The sequence below is a fragment of the Spea bombifrons genome, chromosome 6 (genome assembly GCF_027358695.1).
Source record: "Spea bombifrons isolate aSpeBom1 chromosome 6, aSpeBom1.2.pri, whole genome shotgun sequence".
NCBI classification, from domain to species: Eukaryota; Metazoa; Chordata; class Amphibia; order Anura; family Pelobatidae; genus Spea; species Spea bombifrons.
Genome location: NC_071092.1, coordinates 47,100,727 through 47,114,278, shown reverse-complemented (window position 1 = coordinate 47,114,278; position 13,552 = coordinate 47,100,727). Strand labels below are relative to the sequence as shown.

The window sequence follows — 13,552 nt, the reverse complement described above, 5'->3', positions numbered from 1 at the left end:
GGTTATATTACTGTATACAGCGTTGGGGGTTATATTACTGTATACAGCGCTGGGGGTTATATTACTGTATACAGCGCTGGGGGTTATATTACTGTATACAGCGCTGGGGGTTATATTACTGTATACAGCGCTGGGGGTTATATTACTGTATACAGCGCTGGGGGTTATATTACTGTATACAGCGCTGGGGGGGTTATATTACTGTATACAGCGCTGGGGGTTATATTACTGTATACAGTGCTGGGGGTTATATTACTGTATACAGCGCTGGGGGTTATATTACTGTATACAGCGCTGGGGGTTATATTACTGTATACAGCGCTGGGGGGTTATATTACTGTATACAGCGCTGGGGGTTATATTACTGTATACAGTGCTGGGGGGGTTATATTGCTGTATACAGCGCTGGGGGGTTATATTACTGTATACAGTGCTGGGGGTTATATTACTGTATACAGCGCTTGGGGTTATATTACTGTATACAGCGCTGGGGGGGTATATTACTGTATACAGCGCTGGGGGTTATATTACTGTATACAGCGCTGGGGGGTTATATTACTGTATACAGTGCTGGGGGTTATATTACTGTATACAGCGCTGGGGGTTATATTACTGTATACAGTGCTGGGGGGGTTATATTACTGTATACAGTGCTGGGGGTTATATTACTGTATACAGCGCTGGGGGGGTTATATTACTGTATACAGCGCTGGGGGGGTTATATTACTGTATACAGTGCTGGGGGGGTTATATTACTGTATACAGTGCTGGGGGTTATATTACTGTATACAGCGCTGGGGGGGTTATATTACTGTATACAGCGCTGGGGGGTTATATTACTGTATACAGCGCTGGGAGGTTATATTACTGTATACAGCGCTGGGGGTTATATTACTATATACAGCACTGGGGGTTATATTACTGTATACAGCGCTGGGGGTTATATTACTGTATACAGCGCTGGGGGGGTTATATTACTGTATACAGCGCTGGGGGGGTTATATTACTGTATACAGTGCTGGGGGGGTTATGCTTAAGGATTTCCCCTTTAAGAATAAACGGGGTCTTTGCTCAGAATCCTCTACGCTGGGAAGTTAAGAAGCTCTTTTGCTGAAGGGCCGGAGACTAAATTACTTTTGCTCGATTCATTTAAATCTGACAGAGAAGCCGGATGATTTTCTCAGACGTATTACACATTGAAAGTACTCAGAACAAGAATCTAAAACTAGAGGATCAGAGACTGAGATGGAATGGAAGGAAGTTTTACTTTACTGAGATGGTGGGAGATAAGTGGAGCAGCCTCCCAGCAGAAGTGGTAGAGGGTAATACAGTGAGGGTATTAAACATGCATGGGATAGACATACGGCTCCTGAATCTAAGACGAGACCGACGACTGATTTCGATAATCAGTAATGTATTAACTTCCTTAAAGTGGCCCCGGTGTGAAACGCTGCGCTCTGCCCTGGAAATATCTGATGGCCGTCTGTTTCTTCCATCGCGTTAAGTCATGGTCAGTGAGTTAATGAAAGTGGTTTTGTATGAGGTCATCCCTGCTTTTTAAGATGTTTTGTGAGTTTTTTCGATAAGTTGAGATGTGACGGCTCGGTGTCCCCGGAATTACTGTTTATTATAAATACGTCACAGAGTTCTGGAGACAAGATTCATAAATCCCAGGTATACAAACCCCTCTTCTCCCGCTGTAACGACCCAAACCTTAATCAGTCGTTGGTCTCGTCTTAGATTCAGGAGCCGTATGTCTATCCCATGCATGTTTTATACCCTCGCTGTATTACCCTCTACCACCTCTGCTGGGAGGCTGTTCCACTTATCTACCACCCTCTCAGCAAAGAAAAATCTCCTTACAACCACCATTGATGTTATTTGCTTTTTGGAGGAGTTACTAGTGTGATATCCTATGTTTAAAAATCATGGTTGTAGGGGTACCTAAAACATGGGAAATTACATAAAAAAATTGCTGAAATGTCTCAAAAATATTATAAACACATTAGATAAAGAAAAAAGCTTCTGAGTTGATCTTAGTGATTTGTATAAATTGATATCAGTCATCCGGCACATACAGTTGTTTGTTGTTGTTTTTTAACCCTTTAAATGCCGGACGGGTGACGTCACCCTTACAGCAAGCGTTTAAGCCGATTATTGAGTCACGCTGGGTTTCGTTACAATCACCCGGGGACGAGGTGAAGCCGTTTAGTACTTTTTTTTTTTTTGTTGTGTTTCTGATTTTTTTTCTTTACAGTCTTATAGATTTTAGTTTAATCATCCAGATCATCCCAATTTATAAAACAGCCGATGATCCCGGAGTCTGCGGTCCTCGTTTCCCAAACCTTAACCAGAGACTAAAAACATTAAAAGTGAAGGAAATTCTACCCAGGTGATTGTTTTTGATAGAATTTAATAACTTTTTCCACCTTAATTCTTTAAAAGGACGCCCCAGACAGTAAATGCTCCGCAATGCATTTAATAGCTGCGTGGTCCCTTTTCAGGAATTTTCAGGATCTGTGGAATCCCCACATAAGCATTTATTTATATTATTATTATTATTATAAGTTTTATTATTATTATTATAAGTTTTATTATTATTATTAGTTCTATTATTATTTTTATTATTATTATTTTATTATTATTATTGGTTTTATTATTATTATTATTAGTTCTATTATTATAAGTTTTATTATTATTATTATTATTATTATAAGTTTTATTATTATTATTAGTTCTTTTATTATTTGTATTATTATTATTATTTTTATTATTATTGGTTTTATTATTATTATTATTGGTTCTATTATTATTATTGTTTTATATAGCATTTGCCCCTCTGCCTCTCCAGCTATATGTGACGCATGAAGTATGTTTGCGTTACCGCTTCCACTGGAAGTATTTTCCGGGTATCTACTACCCATTCTGTAAAGTGAAGTTTTCTCACGTTCCTGCTCAGTCTTCCACCATCTAACTTTAAATCCGGACCCCAAGTTCTGATCTTTATAAATAAGGCCCATAGTCAGAAAAGTGATGATTCTGTGGTCAGGGGTGTCTGATGTGTCAGGCAGCTGCATATCAGCCATTTGTATGATTCTCGCTCTGTTATCTGACCCCCGATCTACTAAACACCCCGACTCCTTATCATACTGCCTGTGGGGAACAATAGAATGGCTCAGTCTTAATCACCCAGTTGGACTCTCTGACTAATGAAAGTCTATGGAGGAACGGACTTCATTAGCATCGCCATAAAGCGTCAGCTCAGTGTGGGGTTTGAGCCGAGAAAGTCACCCAAAATATCACATGACTGACAGCACCGGCGGCTCCAGGTCTGTTGAGTAATTAATCTCACAAATCATGAAAAATGATTATTATCTGGCTGATTTTAATTACATTTTATGGCATAATGAGTTTGAAATTAATCAAGTTTTAAGAAATGTTATTTTATGACCAAAAGCCAAAAAATGATGTATATAGTCAGGAAAAGATTATTGTAAAAATGTTAATTAAAGAATCATTAGAAATTCTATTATTTACAGAAAATCTTTACATGTAGAGAACATCGTGCGGGAGCCGTGTGTATGTGGGACTCGTGACCTAAACACGTATGAAGGAAGTCATTTTCGTTTACTAATAATATTATTGGTAAAACGAGATTATCTCTGTTGCATATTTCCTGTTAACGGAGATTTTTAATGTAAATTACATTTTCATGCAGCAGTTCCATTATAGACATTACCGACTATAGGGTCTGGCAGCCATTAGCCGGAGTGCCATTCCCATCATACTCAGCCAGCTGTTAGCCGATGAAGTGTGTATGAATAAATGTATGTGTGTTGGAATGAGAATGTATGTATAGGTGTCTGTGTGTTAACATGAATATGCAAGTGTATGTGAGCATAAATGTATGTGTGTGTAGGTGTTTGTGTATGTGAGCATGAATGTGTGTTTATGTATTAGCATGGATGTGTATGTGTTTTTGTGTTAGTGTGGATGTGTAAGTGTTTGTGTGTTAGCATAAGTTGTGTAAGCGTGTGTGAGCATGAATGTAAATATGTAAGCATTTGTGTGTGAGGATGAATGTATAAGTGTTTGTGTGTTAGCATGGATGTGTAAGTGTTTTTGTGCTAACATGGATGTGTATGTGTGTTTGTGCTAACATGGATGTGTAGGTGTGTGTGTTAGTATGGATGTGTGTTTGTGTGTCAGAGTGGATGTGTATCTATGGGTGTGTGGTAGCATGAATGTGTAAATGTGTGAGCATGAAGGTGTATGCATACGTGGTGTGAGAGGGAGTGTGTGTTAGCGTGAGTGTGTAAGTTTGTGTACCTATGTGTGCCAGTACATATGCTGGAGGTGGGGCAAGGGGCAGATGGGGCCAGTTGGCTTTACTTGCCCCATGCACCAGAAGTGACATCACATCCACTTCCTGCATGCTTGTTCAGTCTGCGCACAGCAGGAAGGGAAAGGGACGACTCCTGCAGGTAGGTGGTAAAGGCAGGCTGTTTGGGGACAATGACAAACTATTTGGTGAGAAAAATGGCACTGATAAGCTATTTGGGGGCAAAAGTGGCACTGCTGTGAAGAGACAAAGGTGGGACACGTGGCTTTGCAAAAAGGATTTGCTTTAAACCGTAGCCATGGCACATATAGGAGCATTAAACCCCCTATAGCTGCCCTGAAAAAATAGCCCTCTATGCGCATGCTTAGCCAGCTGTAGGGGAGACTTAAGAGGCCAGCTATCCAATAGCACATGGAGAAGAGCTGGAAGGTGGAAATGCATTGGAGGTGCACATCAAGCCCAAACTGGCCATCTGGCACACGGGGCAAACACCTAGCAGGCCGCTGGCCAACAGCACCACACGCTTACCAGCCGTCAGCCATAAGGAAGTCATGGAAGAAACATTTTAATATGTCGAGGGATTAAACAAATTCCAACTGGGAAACAGCAGAGCTTCAGAACTCAGGGGGGTGTAATTTTAACAAACATTAAGGGGGTCATGTGAGAAATGACAGAAAGGGTAGTAGATACCTGCAATAGACTTCCAGTGGAAGCGGCACAGACAAACACAAGAAAGGAATTCATGAATGCTTGGAACACCCTATAGTATTACCAACTACAAAGTGATTTAATAATTCCATGCCGATGGCGCCAAATGTAGCTTCAGTCTTACCTTAGTAGACAGGGCCCTAAATCTCTTAAAAATAGCAGCTTTTTTTACATAGGAAATCAGAATTTTAACCCATATTATAGAGAATTAATTTTAATTTAACTAAGTTCATTACATTTAACATTTTCATGCATCTTGTAAATTAGTACAAAAAATATACAGACAAATCTCCCTATTTTGGATTGAAATGACTTCTTCTTTCTGATTGGCCGTTGTATCTGTTTTTTTTTTTTTAAATGTCTGATTTTATTTTAAAAATCTCTTAACATAAATGATGCACGTTTTTGAAAGGTGTTCTTTTGGATAACATACAGATTTTTTAGGCGACCCGGTCCAGGACGGGGGCCTGGGGGGGGGTTCCGTGAGGCTTTAGCCGTGGCCTCTTACTCTAAAGGAAGGATTAATCTTTAGAATTTGAAAGCAGTCTAGCGTGTAAACAAATCGCTTTACTCAGCAAATAAATGTTGCAGCTCGCACGGAAAACAGAATGCACCATTCAAGGGCAGCTAGCATGCATGCGCAGCCTTCGGGGGAACCTGGCCTGTGAATTTGGAGAAATGATTAATATTAATATATTTAATTAAAATATATATATATTGATTAATTTAGATATCTATATATATATATATCTATTAATGTGTATATATATTAATATATATGTATATCTATAGATTAATGTATATATATCTGTATGTATTAAAGTATTTATATATGTATATCTGTATATATTAATGTGTGTATATATCTATATGTATTATTGTATATATATATATATATATATATGTAATAATATATATATATATCTGTATGTAATAATGTATATATATATCTGTATGTAATAATGTATAAATATATCTGTATGTAATAATGTATATATATATCTGTATGTAATAATGTATAAATATATCTGTATGTAATAATGTATATATATCTGTATGTAATAATGTATATATATCTGTATGTATTAATGTATATATATATATCTGTATGTAATAATGTATATAAATCTGTATGTAATAATGTATATATATCTGTATGTATTAATGTATATATATATATCTGTATGTAATAATGTATATATATCTGTATGTAATAATGTATATATATCTGTATGTATTAATGTATATATATATATCTGTATGTATTAATGTATATATATATATCTGTATGTAATAATGTATATATATCTGTATGTATTAATGTATATATATATATCTGTATGTAATAATGTATATAAATCTGTATGTAATAATGTATATATATCTGTATGTATTAATGTATATATATATAATGTATGTATTAATGTATATATATATATATGAACAAACAAGAAATACATTAACACAAGCAGAATGGAGGCTGATTGCTTGCACCAGAAAGATGGAGGCCTCGCAGACTTTAAAGACGGGAATACTGTTTGCAAATGAAACATGAAGGCACGTCACGCTCCTATTAACCCATTCTTTGCTTGATGTGTCCAAGAGAAAAATACATTTTTCGGATTTTTAAAAAATATATTACTATTAAGTCACATTTTAACATTAAGTTGTGGTTTTTATTTTTCATGTATTTTCCCTAAATACAGCATTTTTAGCTCTTATTGTGGGATGTCAATTCTTGCTCGGGGGGGGGAGCACGATATTTTGCGACGCAGATACAATTCACAGTGCCGTGTTCTGGATTTCCGTTCGATACAAAGTAACGGAGGTGGAATTCAGTGGTTATTAGGAAGTAAAAATATTCCAGAAAGAAAAAAACAAATAAAAAGCTGCATACAAAATTTTCCTCTGTGCTAGAAAGGGTGCTGTGATGCACGGAAAGAGTTAAATCCTCACGGCCTCTGCATTCATTCCTAGAAAACGTCGCCGGCGTGCGATAGAGGATGCAAAGATTGCTTCCCATTGCATTTAATGTTATATAGTTATTATTATTATTATTATAGTTATTATTATTATTGTTATTATTATTGTTATCGCCCCGTTCCTTACCTGGATATAAGGATCTGCTCATGATCTCCGTATTGTGGATCAGCAGGGATTCCCGATGATCTGTCGAATGGCGAGCTCTGATTTGTCATTCAAAGCCAGTCAAAGGTCACCGGGGCAATGGCCATCAAGCTGGGCTACCGAATGTGTGGCTTATTGTCAGCGATTGCGTTTCGCGACGTGGTTGGACTGAACAGATGTAAGGGGAGGCTTAGCGTGTTGTCACGGCGACGCGTTCTAAAACACGGCATGGATTAACTCACGGCCCCCTCTGGTACTGGGTTATTCCTTTGACGAAATGTATTGTTTGAATGAGATCTGGGGATCTGGAGGGATCTAAAACCCTGACCCGGGGATCTGATCAATGCGAAGGTCGCCTGCTGTTTAAATATTTTAGGATGGAACACGTCGTTGGAACTCGGAAGTCTCCCGTTCGCGATGTGTGTAAATTATCCGGATGGAGGAAGGTTAACAACGTATACGACGCGACGGTTATTTGTAAGAATCAAGATTTCCTATGACTACCCGGACTTTGTTACTTCGTTAATCAGATCTTCCCCGGGAACCCTGTGATCTATTCACTGGTTAAACATTATTATTATTTATTGTTTCGTATAGCGCCATCATATTCCGCAGCGCTGCACGACGGGATTAAAAGCTTTCAGTGACGCTGCGACTCATGTTAGAAATGAATGAGTGATATCCGAGAACAGATGGGAATTATTCACTAAAGCAGGAATTAGCAGGAGAGATGAGACTTTAATTATGTATCATGATAGGAAAACCCTGGGGAGCTTCTTCTGCAGGAAGAAATAAGCCGGCCCCCTGTATAATGTATAGATAAATCAGTGAGCCAGCCCCCTGTATAATGTATAGATAAATCAGTGAGCCAGCCCCCTGTATAATGTATAGATAAATCAGTGACCGGCTCCCTGTATAATGTATAGATAAATCAGTGAGCCAGCCCCGTATAATGTATAGTTTAATCGGTGACATGCCCTGTATAATGTATAGTTAAATCTAGGGCTGCAACTAACGATTATTTTAATAATCGATTAATCGGCCGATTATTTTTTCGATTAATCGATTAATCGGATAAAAAAAAACAATATGCAAATTTTTCGTTTATTTAAAAGAATTTAATGAACTGGATGTTAAAAAACAACTTAAAATTTACATTAACATTCTTATTTTGTTATGATGTAATAAAAAACAATATTTTCAAAGTACAAGAACCCAAACACAATATTTATGAAACAAAATAACCCCAAACATTCTGAAAAGAGGTGGACTATTACTGTTCAAGAAACTTTGCCCCAGCACTTTGCACTTTGCACCCAGCACTTTGCACCCAGCACTTTGCACCCAGCACTTTGCACCCAGCCCTGGCACTTTGCACCCAGCACTTTGCACCCAGCACTTTGCCCCAGCCCTGGCACTTTGCATCCAGCACTTTGCACCCAGCATTCAGCACTTTGCACCAGCACTTTGCACTTTGCACCCAGCCCTGGCACTTTGCACCCAGCACTTTGCACCCAGCCCTGGCACTTTGCACCCAGCACTGGCACTTTGCACCCAGCACTTTGCACTGTGCCCCTGCACCCAGTCTCTAACTCTGCCCTGCACCCAGCCCTGCCCCCACATTCTGCCCTGCCCCCACACTCACACTCTGCCCTGCACCCACTCTGCCCTGCACCCACACTCACACCCTGCCCTGCATCCCCACCCCCACTCTGCCCTGCACCCAGTCTCCCACTCTGCTCTGCACCCACACTCACACCCTGCATCCCCACCCCCACTCTGCCCTGCACCCAGTCTCCTGCCCTGCACCCCCCACCCCCACTCTGCCCTGCACCCCCACCCCCACTCTGCCCTGCACCCCCACCCCCACTCTGCCCTGCACCCACACTCACGAACCGCTCTGTGCGAATGGAGCCACTCGCACAGAGCGGTTCGCTCTGTGCGAATGGAGCCACTCGCACAGAGCGGTTCGCTCTGTGCGAATGGAGCCACTCGCACAGAGCGGTTCGCTCTGTGCGAATGGAGCCACTCGCACAGAGCGAACCGCTCTGTGCGAATGGAGCCACTCGCACAGAGCGGTTCGCTCTGTGCGAATGGAGCCACTCGCACAGAGCGAACCGCTCTGTGCGAATGGAGCCACTCGCACAGAGCGAACCGCTCTGTGCGAATGGAGCCACTCGCACAGAGCGAACCGCTCTGTGCGAGTGGAGCCACTCGCACAGAGCGAACCGCTCTGTGCGAGTGGCTCCATTCGCACAGAGCGATTCGCTCTGTGCGAGTGGCTCTGTGCGATCCGTGCACATAGACATGAAGAATACTTACCTCCGGAACGCGTCACATCCGTCACGTAGCTAGAAGGCGGAGACTGCAGAGCGTGTAGCAGAAGCGGGGAACGCTCGCGGAGGTAAGTAAAAGGAGCCGAGTGCTCCAACAACGAATTGATCACTCGATTAATCGATAACGGAAATCGTTATCGATGATTTCCGTTATCGATTATTATCGATTTTATCGATTCGTTGTTTCAGCTCTAGTTAAATCAGCAAGCCGGCCCCGTATAGTGTATAGTTACATCAGGGAGCCGGTCCCTGTATAATGTATAGATAAATCAGTGACCGGCCCCCTGTATAATGTATAGTTACATCAGTGAGATTCCCTGTATAGTGTATAGTTAAATCAGTGACCGGCCCCTGTATAATGTATATTTAAATCAGTGAGCCGGCCCCGTATAATGTATAGATAAATCAGTGACCGGCCCCTGTATAATGTATAGATAAATCAGCGAGCCGGCCCCGTATAATGTATAGTTAAATCAGCAAGCTGGCCCCGTATAGTGTATAGTTAAACCATTGAGCCGGCCCTGTATAATGTATAGTTACATCAGTGAGATGCCCTGTAGTTACATCAGTGAGATGCCCTGTATAATGTATAGTTAAATCAGCAAGCCAGCCCCATATAGTGTATAGTTAAATCATTGAGCCGGCCCCTTATAGTGTATAGTTAAATCAGCGAGCTGGCCCCTGTATGTATAGTATGTATAATGTATAGTAAAAGCAGAGAGATGACATTCGAGAAATCTCTGTACATTAACTATACATTATACAGGGCCGCCTCGATGTGACTATTGGAATTTTCAGTCTTTATTTCTTATTGCAATTTTTTTTTATGTGAAAAACTTTTTTTTATTTAAGGAGAGATATATTTTCACATCTCACTGATTTTAAACAGAAACTTTAGAATATTTGGTGGGTTCTGAATTCTATTATTTTCTATATATTTGTGGAGATGGACTCGTCGGGTCGGAGATAACGCTCTTCAATCCGATAATTAATAATACATGCGGCCAATCAGCGAAGGGATAATTGTATTTGGCGCAGCGTGGAGACGCAGGTAATTGTCTCACTAATCAATAACCTCGGTGAGATCCGGCTGCTGTCCGCGGGAGCCACAAACGCCCTGCAATTATTAAAAAAAAGAAGAAAATGGCAAAATAATCAAACATATTTGCAGCCATGACAGCTTTTGATAAGTTTGGCCCATTTTTTTTTAAGGTTACAAAGTTTAAAAGTTGCACGTCGATGTGATGTAAGTCGGGTCCTGGGTGTAAGAGACCTGCTCGCTATACATCCCTTTGCATTACGCAGCTCCAGTTTGGTCCTTCTGCTGGAGTCACTTACCGGGTTGGGCCGATTCACACAATGAGATGACCTAATATCTCATTATTTTGCCTCCTTCTCAGTAAAATAGAAATTGTAATTTTTAGTAATTCTGTAATTCAGTTCGTTTCAGTGCTGCAATTCCCGAGTCCGAACACTAGATGGCAGCAGATACCAAACCCTCTGTATATAAAACGATATAAAATTACAAAGGATCCGCATTCCTTCTGTTTTACAATATCTGATATTTAAAGCAATTTTGTCACTTTTCCCACAGTGATTTTGAATCGGTATGAGGAGACAGGAACAAGGGGTCGCAGGGATCGCACCGGGCCCCCTATAGTTATGCCAGTGAACCTATCTAATATGTATACCATAGTTTCCTGTTTTCAGAATCTGCATGATTATTCCTCCCCATTAAGTTATCCCTTCCTCTATAGTTAAGTTGCTACCTCAGCTTCCATATGATGAACTTTTAAACTGTATATGTGGAAAAAAAATATATGGTTAGTTCTGCCCTGTTACTGCATGAAATACCCCCAGTCCATGGATACTACAGGATTTGGGTTTAAATAATGAGTTTTTCGGCCAGTAGTAAAGGTCCTGAAAGGTTGATGGAATATATATATTTATATATAATACCTAAGGAATTATACTTTTTCCTTTCTTGGTTTGATTGCATAAAAAAACTCTGATGATCAGTATATTTAACCCTTAAAGCCAATATAGCAATATGTGAATTAAAATCATGCAGGAAAAAAAAAGAAGTAAAAAAAAAACCACCACAACCAACGAGATGATTTTAGAATTTTTTATTTTTATTTATAACACAACCTGCTTCTTTACATTGCGTTTGTACCATGTAAATCAGCTAAAAAATGCAATATTTCTAGCAAAAACTTTTTTTTTTTGGTTTTTGAGTCACTTTGTCCTTTAGATTACCATTTAAAAGCGAAATTTCATTTTATGAAAACAGGAATTTATAGATGAACTCGTATAAAATATTATACTCGTGAAATAAATTCCAATAAAATATTATAGTCATTTTTATGATGCTCTTATTGTTACAGTAACCAAAAAAGGGGGGGGGGTAATTTGTCCCTCTGCAGATTGGGTTCAATCAGTGTTATTTATGACAATGATCAAAAATTTACTTTTTTGCCCCAAATGCCTTTCCATTCTGAATACAATTAGCACACTATATATATATATATATATATATATATACACATATATATTTATTTATATAGAATACATACACACTACATATATATATATATATATATATATATTTATACTGTATATATATATATATATATATATATATATATATATATATATATATATATGACATACACAATACTACTATATTTTATATCAGGTTACCCTGTGCGTTATTCCACCCCAGTGACCTGATTTCACATGGTATACATCACACCAAGCCATTAATAATATTTCTACATTGTTGTTACATAGTATCATTTTTTCCCCCCAAAATATATTTATATCTTCAGAGAAAGCCTTTTACAGAACGAGCTTCCTTTATATATAAAATCTCCACGTTTTGAGCTTAAGATCTCTTTATAAATAGCAAGAAATTCTGCAAGAAAGCGAAAAAGATTTATTTGGGGAAGGAAATACAGCGGAAGCATCAAAGAGATCATCACCTCTGGCATTTCAAAGGTTAAAGTGTTAGCAGTGGGTAGATACACAGCATGGCACTTACTAAAGGTCAGATCATCCATAAAGCACAATGCGTAAAACAATATAAGACTGGGGAGGAAAAACAGGCATCACACTCAACAAAAAGGGTCCAGGCACATAAATTGGGACTAACTTCAAATTATTGGTGCCCTGCTGGATGCATCTTTTATATGTCTCTGTAATTAAAGTGATGGGTTGTTGTGTAACCCCCCAGCACTGTATACAGTAAAGTCGGAATTGACAAAAACCTGGTTTTAGCTAATTTTGTCCCAATAAACTCCCTTTATCTGCAGACCTGGAGCCGCCGGTGCTGTCAGTCATGTGATATTTTGGGTGACTTTCCCGGCTCAAACACCACACTGAGCTGATGCTTTATGGCGATGCTAATGAAGTCCGTTCCTCCATAGACTTTCATTAGTCATTGAGTCCAGCTGGGTGATTAAGACTGAGCCATTCTATTGTTCCCCACAGGCAGTATGATAAGGAGTCGGGGGGGTTTAGTAGATCGGGGGTCAGAAACAGTATTTCTGCTCCGATCGCAGAATTTTATTCCAGTGCTGCAGACAGATAAATGCAGACGTGGAAAGGCGACCGCTTCGTGCAGCTACGATTACAATAAGGCATGGGTTTCCAAAAGGATGAGCATCATGGGAGTTGCAGCTGACTGCAGCCAGTGAACCAGTAGATATCCCCCATACGACAGCACAGTTCTGTTTTTGTTTTTTTTAGATATTTATATTTTATGTGTTTTTTAGGAAGCGCTCTTTACGAGACGCCCAATTCTAGGTCTCAGGGCCGTCAATCACCAAGTAGCTTCCTAAAGCTTTGCGAGTAACAAGCCAAGAACCCGCGAAGCAGAAACTTCAACTGACAGCTTCCCAGGAGGCCGCGGATCAGCGGATTTAACCCCTTCCACACCAGCACACGCCTTCAGAAAATCTTAAAAAGACGATTTTTTTTTTTATATAAAATACACATTTTCACATGAAATCAAAAATCGCAGTTTTAATATTTTTTA

At 39.4% G+C, this 13,552-nt stretch overlaps 1 long non-coding RNA gene across 1 annotated transcript in view; it reads right to left on the bottom strand.

The window, feature by feature from the left end:
- The window catches only part of LOC128500782 (uncharacterized), a 45,865-nt gene extending 32,822 nt beyond the window's left edge, over window positions 1-13,043 (bottom strand). Inside the window, exon 1 of the long non-coding RNA XR_008354950.1 lies at window positions 12,830-13,043. This is a non-coding gene — a long non-coding RNA (uncharacterized LOC128500782). The remainder of the gene's footprint in view (window positions 1-12,829) is intronic.
- Window positions 13,044-13,552: the final 509 nt, after the last annotated feature.